Raw genomic sequence first — 8,081 nt, 5'->3', positions numbered from 1 at the left:
CAGATCGGCGATCTGACGTGCACAGCAAAGTGTCAGATCGGCGATCTTACACTATAACATCCCCCCCTGGGGCAATGTTATAGTGTAAAAAAATAAATTTCACATGTGTAAAAAAAAAAAAAAATTCGAAAGAAAAATGCAAAAAAAAAAAAAATATTGTTCCTATAAATACATTTCATTATCTAAATAAAAAAACAATAAAAGTACACATATTTAGTATCGCCGCATCCGTAGCGACCCGACCTATAAAACTGTCCCACTAGTTAACCCCTTCAGTGAACACCGTAACATTTTAAAAAAAAAAGAGCTTTATTATCATACTGCCAAATAAAAAGTGGAATAACACGCGATCAAAACAACAGATATAAATAACCATGGTACCGCTGAAAACGTCATCTTGTCCCGCAAAAAACGAGCCACAATACAGCATCATCAAAGAAAAAAGAAAAAAGTTATAGTCCTCAGAATAAAGCGATGCAAAAATAATTATTTTTTCTATAAAATAGTTTTTATCGTATAAAAGCACCAAAACATAAAAAAATGATATAAATGAGGTATCGCTGTAATCGTACTGACCCGAAGAATAAAACTGCTTTATCGATTTTACCAAACGCGGAATGGTATAAACGCCTCCCCCAAAACAAATTCATGTATAGCTGGTTTTTGGTCATTCTACCTCACAAAAATCAGAATAAAAAGCAATCAATAAAAAGTCACGTGCCCAAAAATTTTACAAATAAAAACGTCAACTCGTCCCGCAAAAAACAAGACCTCACATGACTCTGTGGACCAAAATATGGAAAAATTACAGCTCTCAAAATGTGGTAACGCAAAAAATATTTTTTGCAATAAAAAGCGTCTTTCAGTGTGTGACGGCTGCCAATCATAAAAATCCGCTAAAAAACCAGCTATAAAAGTAAATCAAACCCCCCTTCATCACCCCCTTAGTTAGCGAAAAATTAAAAAATTAAAAAAATGTATTTATTTCCATTTTCCCATTAGGGTTAGGGCTAGGGTTAGGGTTAGGGCTAGGGTTAGGGCTAGGGTTAGGGCTAGGGCTAAGGCTACAGTTAGGGTTGGGGCTAAAGTTAGGGTTAGGGTTTGGATTACATTTACGGTAAGGGATTAGGGTTGGGATTAGAGTTAGGGGTGTGTCAGGGTTAGGGGTGTGGTTAGGGTTACCTTTGGGATTAGGTTTAGGGATGTGTTTGGATTAGGGTTTCAGTTATAATTGGGGGTTTTCACTGTTTAGGCACATCAGGGCCTCTCCAAACGCGAAATGACATCCGATCTCAATTCCAGCCAATTCTGCATTGAAAAAGTAAAACAGTGCTCCTTCCCTTCCGAGCTCTCCCGTGTGCCCAAACAGGGGTTTACCCCAACATATGGGGTATCAGCATACTCAGGACACATTGGACAACAACTTTTCGGGTCCAATTTCTCCTGTTACCCTTGGGAAAATACAAAACTGGGGGCTAAAAAATAATTTTTGTGGAAAAAAAAGGATTTTTTATTTTCACGGCTCTGCGTTATAAACTGTAGTGAAACACTTGGGGGTTCAAAGTTCTCACAACACATCTAGATAAGTTCCTTGGGGGGTCTAGTTTCCAATATAGGGTCACTTGTGGGGAGTTTCTACTATTTAGGTACATTAGGGGCTCTGCAAACGCAATGTGACGCCTGCAGACCAATCCATCTAAGTCTGCATTCCAAAAGACGCTCCTTCCCTTCCGAGCTCTGCCATGCACTCAAACGGTGGTTCCCCCCTACATATGGGGTATCAGCGTACTCAGGACAAATTGGTCAACTTTTGGGGTCCAATTTCTTCTCTTACCCTTGGGAAAATAAAAAATTGGGGGCGAAAAGATAATTTTTGTGAAAAAATATGATTTTTTATTTTTACGGCTCTGCATTATAAACTTCTGTGAATCACTTAATGGGTCAAAGTGCTCACCACACATCTAGATAAGTTCCTTAGGGGGTCTACTTTCCAAAATGGTGTCACTTGTGGGGGTTTCAATGTTTAGTCACATTAGTGGCTTTCCAAACGCAACATGGCGTCCCATCTCAAGTCCAGTCAATTTTGCATTGAAAAGTCAAATGGCGCTCCTTCGCTTCTGAGCTCTGCCATGCACCCAAACAGTGATTTACCCCCACATATGGGGTATCGGCGTACTCAGGACAAATTGGACAACAACTTTTGCATACAATTTCTTCTCTTACCCTTGGGAAAATAAAAAATTGGGGGCGAAAAGATCATTTTTGTGAAAAAATATGATTTTTTATTTTTACGGCTCTGCATTATAAACTTCTGTGAATCACTTAATGGGTCAAAGTGCTCACCACACATCTAGATACGTTCCTTAGGGGGTCTACTTTCCAAAATGGTGTCACTTGTGGGGATTTCAATGTTTAGGCACATCAGGGGCTCTCCAAATGCAACATGGCGTCCCATCTCAATTCCAGTCAATTTTGCATTGAAAAGTCAAATGGCGCTCCTTCGCTTCCGAGCTCTGCCATGCGCCCAAACAGTGGTTTACTCCCACATATGGGGTATCGGCGTACTCAGGACAAATTGTACAACAACATTTGGGGTCTATTTTCTCCTGTTACCTTTGGTAAAACAAAACAAATTGGAGCTGAAATAAATTTTTTGTGAAAAAAAGTTAAATGTTCATTTTTATTTAAACATTCCAAAAATTCCTGTGAAACACCTGAAGGGTTAATAAACTTCTTGAATGTGGTTTTGAGCACCTTGAGGGTGCAGTTTTTAGAATGGTGTCACACTTGGTTATTTTCTATCATATAGACCCCTCAAAATGACTTCAAATGAGATGTGGTCCCTAGAAAAAAATGGTGTTGTAAAAATGAGAAATTGCTGGTCAACTTTTAACCCTTATAACTCCCTAATAAAAAAAAATTTTGGTTCCAAAATTGTGCTGATGTAAAGTAGACATGTGGGAAATGTTACTTATTAAGTATTTTGTATGACAGTTGGAGCGGCCCCCAGACACAGGACGACGGGTCACTCGAATCCGGGTCTCTCGGTTCTGAGGATGTCACGGTGGTCCGACCCGGTCCGTGGTCCGGCTAAGGGTTGCCCAATAAAAGGTGTAGGTGACGGTGTTGGTCGCAGTAAATAACGAAGACACAGGGTTGCAGTCTCTTTACCTCTTTACTGAAGGCTTCAGCATCCGCAGTCCAGAGCACTGCTAACAGGGCTGGCTGAGACCGGCCAGTCCAAAGACACATCCAGAGTTCCCTTTACAGGTGTAAATCAGTGTCCTTCCTACCAGCGCCTGTGTGTTGTAGTACCTCCCTGCTGAGCACCACGGGATAGTCCTCACAACTGTCGTGTGTGTTTCTGTTCTTTCTCTCCGTCCCCCAGATGATATGGATAGGACGCACCCGGTTATGAACTGGTGGCCTAGGAGCAGCATGGACGAGCTCTGGAGTAGGTGGCCGCTATACTGACCGCAGACCCTGAACTTAACACATCAACTAGAAGTAGCCGAGGGATGTTCCTGTCACTCCCTAGACACCTCGTCACTGCCGGAGGACTAATTACACCTAAAGAAAGAAACAGGAATACTATCTTGCCTCAGAGAAAATTCCCAAAGGAAAAGCAGCCCCCCGCAAATATTGACTGTGAGAGGAGAGGGAAATTACAAACGCAGACTGAAAACAGAATTTAGCAAAGGAGGCCACGCTACCTAGAAAGAAAAGACAGGAAAGAGTACTGTGCGGTCAGTATAAAAAATACTACAAAATCCACCACAGAGAATACAAAAATCTCCACACCTAACTAAAGGCATGGAGGGTAACTCTGTGACTCCAGAGCTTCCAACTTGGCTGAGTAAATCTTAACACAGACAAAGCTGGACAAGAAAAAACATTGCAATTCACAGAACTATTAAGTCCACCGCATGTGGACTGCAAAAACAGAGCCAGGACTTATCTTTGATGATTTGGACAATCCAGAAGGAGAAACCAAGCAGAGATGTAGATCCCTAGAAAACAATGGTCAACTGGCACTCACTAAAGGAAGGAGCCAGACTAAATAGCCCCGTCCAAAGTGGAAGCAGCTGATGACTGTTGTGAAGGACAAACAGCAGCACTACCACTTATAACCACCGGAGGGAGCCTAAGAGCAGAACCCACAACAGAATTCACAACATTACCCCCCCCTTGAGGAGGGGTCACCGAACCCTCACCAGAGCCCCCAGGCCGATCCGGATGAGCCAAATGGAAGGCATGAACCAAATCGTCAGCATGAACATCGGAGGCAACAACCCAAGAATTATCCTTCTGGCCATAATCCTTCCACTTGACAAGATACTGAAGCCTCCGTCTAGAAAAACGAGAATCCAAGATCTTCTCCACAACATACTCCAACTCCCCGTCAATCAACACCGGGGCAGGAGGATCAACAGAGGGAACCACGGGCACCACATATTTCCACAACAAAGATCTATGAAAAACATTATGGATGGAAAAAGAGGCTGGAAGGGCCAAACGAAAAGACACTGGATTGATAATCTCAGAAATCCTATAAGGACCAATAAACCGAGGCTTGAACTTCGGGGAAGAAACCTTCATAGGAACATGACGAGAAGACAACCAGACCAAATCCCAACCCGAAGCCGGGAACCCACATGCCGACGACGGTTGGCAAAATGCTGAGCCTCCTCCTGAGACAACACCAAATTGTCCACAACATGAGCCCAAATCTGCTGCAACCTGTCAACCACAGAGTCCACCCCAGGACAATCAGAAGACTCAACCTGCCCTGAAGAAAAACGAGGATGAAACCCAGAATTACAAAAGAATGGTGACACCAAGGTAGCAGAACTAGCCCGATCATTAAGGGCAAACTCGGCCAATGGCAAGAAAGCCACCCAATCATCCTGATCGGCAGACACGAAGCATCTCAAATAAGTTTCCAAAGTCTGGTTAGTTTGCTCGGTTTGGCCGTTTGTCTGAGGATGAAATGCGGAAGAAAAAGATAAATCAATGCCCAGCTTAGCACAAAAGGACCGCCAAAACCTAGAAACAAACTGGGAACCTCTATCGGACACAATATTCTCCGGAATGCCATGCAAATGAACCACATGCTGAAAAAACAACGGAACCAACTCAGAAGAGGAAGGCAACTTAGGCAAAGGTACCAAATGAACTATCTTAGAAAACCGGTCACAGACCACCCAGATAACAGACATCCTCTGGGAAACAGGAAGATCCGAAATAAAATCCATAGAAATATGCATCCAAGGCTTCTCAGGGACCGGCAAAGGCAAAAGCAACCCACTGGCGCGGGAGCAGCAAGGTTTGGCCCACGCACAAGTCCCACAGGACTGCACAAAAGAACGCACATCCCGTGACAAAGAAGGCCACCAAAAGGACCTACTAACCAAATCTCTGGTACCAAAAATCCCAGGATGACCAGCCAACACAGAACAGTGAACCTCAGAAATCACTTTACTAGTCCATCTGTCAGGAACAAATAGTTTCCCTGCTGGACAGCGATCAGGTTTATCAGCCTGAAACTCCTGAACAGCCCGTCGCAAATCAGGGGAGATGGCAGAAAGAATCACCCCCTCCTTAAGAATACCAACCGGCTCAAGAATCCCAGGGGAATCAGGCAAGAAACTCCTAGAGAGGGCATCAGCCTTAACATTCTTAGAACCTGGAAGATACAAGACAACAAAATCAAAACGGGAGAAAAACAGGGACCATCGGACCTGTCTAGGATTCAGCCGTTTGGCAGACTCGAGGTAAATCAGATTCTTATGATCGGTCAAGACCACAATACGGTGCTTGGCCCCCTCAAGCCAATGTCGCCACTCCTCAAATGCCCACTTCATAGCCAACAACTCACGATTGCCGACATCATAATTGCATTCCGCAGGCAAAATCTTTCGAGAAAAGAAGGCACACGGTTTCATCAAGGAACCATCAGAATTCCTCTGAGACAAAACGGCCCCTGCCCCAATCTCAGAAGCGTCAACCTCAACCTGAAAAGGAAGAGAAACATCCAGCTGACGCAACACAGGGGCAGAAGTAAATCGGCGCTTAAGCTCCTGAAAGGCAGAAACGGCCTCAGAGGACCAATTAGCTACATCAGCGCCCTTCCTCGTCAAATCAGTCAGGTGTTTTACCACACTGGAGAAGTTGGCAATGAAACGGCGATAAAAATTAGCAAAGCCCAAAAATTTCTGAAGGCTCTTCACGGATGTTGGCTGGATCCAATCATGAATGGCCTGAACCTTAGCCGGATCCATTTCTATAGATGATGGAGAAAAAATGAAGCCCAAAAAAGAAACCTTCTGTACTCCAAAGAGGCACTTAGACCCCTTCACAAACAAGGCATTGTTACGAAGGACCTGAAATACCATCCTAACTTGTTTCACATGAGACTCCCAATCATCTGAAAAAATCAAAATATCATCCAAATATACAATCATGAATTTATCAAGATAATTCCGAAAAATATCATGCATGAAGGACTGAAACACAGATGGGGCATTAGAGAGTCCGAATGGCATCACAAGATACTCAAAATGGCCCTCGGGCGTATTAAACACAGTTTTCCATTCGTCACCCTGCTTAATACGAACCAGATTATATGCCCCTCGAAGGTCAATCTTAGTAAACCAACTAGCCCCCTTAATTCTGGCAAACAAATCAGAAAGCAAAGGCAAAGGGTATTGGAATTTGACCGTGATCTTATTCAAGAGGCGATAATCAATACAGGATCTCAAGGAGCCATCCTTCTTGGCAACAAAAAAAAAACCTGCTCCTAATGGAGAAGATGACCGAATATGCCCCTTCTCCAAAGACTCCCTTACATAGCTCCGCACGGCGGCATGTTCAGGCACAGACAGGTTGAAAAGTCGGCCCTTAGGAAACTTACAGCCTGGAATCAAATGAATAGCACAATCACAGTCCCTATGCGGTGGAAGGGAACTGGACTTGGGCTCATCGAAAACATCCTGGAAATCTGACAGAAACTCAGGAATTTCAGAAGAGGGGGAGGAGGAAATTGACATCAGAGGAACGTCATCGTGAACCCCCTGACAACCCCAACTAGTCACAGACATAGATTTCCAATCCAACACCGGATTATGTACCTGTAACCATGGAAACCCCAGCACAACAGCATCATGCAAATTATGTAACACCAGGAAGCGACAATCTTCCTGATGGGCTGGCGCCATGCACATGGTTAACTGTGTCCAAAACTGAGGTTTATTTTTAGCCAATGGTGTAGCATCAATCCCCCTCAAAGGGATAGGACTCCGCAAAGGCTGTAAGGAAAAACCACAACGTCTGGCAAATTCTAAGTCCATTAAATTTAAAGCGGCGCCTGAATCCACAAATGCCATGACAGAGAATGACGATAATGAGCAGATCAGGGTCACAGATAACAGAAATTTAGGTTGTACAGTACTGATAGTAACGGAATTAGCGATTCTCTTGGCACGCTTAGGGCAATCAGAAATAACATGAGCAGAATCGCTGCAGTAAAAGCACAACCCATTCTGACGTCTGAATCCTTGGCGTTCCGCTCTAGACACAATCCTATCACACTGCATAGGCTCAGGACTCCGCTCGGAAGACAACGCCATAGTGTGCACAACTCTGCGCTGACGCAAGCGCCGATCAATTTGAATGGCCAGAAACATAGAATCACTCAGACCTGCAGGCGTGGGGAACCCCACCATAACATCTTTAACAGATTCAGAAAGACCCTTTCTGAAAATTGCCGCCAAAGCATCCTCATTCCACTTAGTAAGCACAGACCATTTTCTGAGTTTCTGGCAATATGACTCTGCCGCTTCTTGACCCTGACACAGGGCCAAAAGTGTTTTGTCAGCATGCTCTACAGATTTAGGTTCATCATACAATAACCCAAGCGCCTGAAAAAAGGTGTCTACATTAAGCAAGGCCGGATTCCCAGATTCCAGGGAAAATGCCCAATCCTGCGGGTCACCGCGCAACAGAGAAATGACAATTTTTACCTGCTGGACGGGATCACCAGAGGAACGGGGCTTAAGAGCAAAAAACAGTTTACAGTTATT

Source organism: Ranitomeya variabilis, chromosome 2 (genome assembly GCF_051348905.1).
Source record: "Ranitomeya variabilis isolate aRanVar5 chromosome 2, aRanVar5.hap1, whole genome shotgun sequence".
In the NCBI taxonomy this organism is placed as follows: Eukaryota; Metazoa; Chordata; class Amphibia; order Anura; family Dendrobatidae; genus Ranitomeya; species Ranitomeya variabilis.
The sequence above is the reverse complement of the archived record's forward strand: the minus strand, read 5'-3'. Positions refer to the sequence as shown.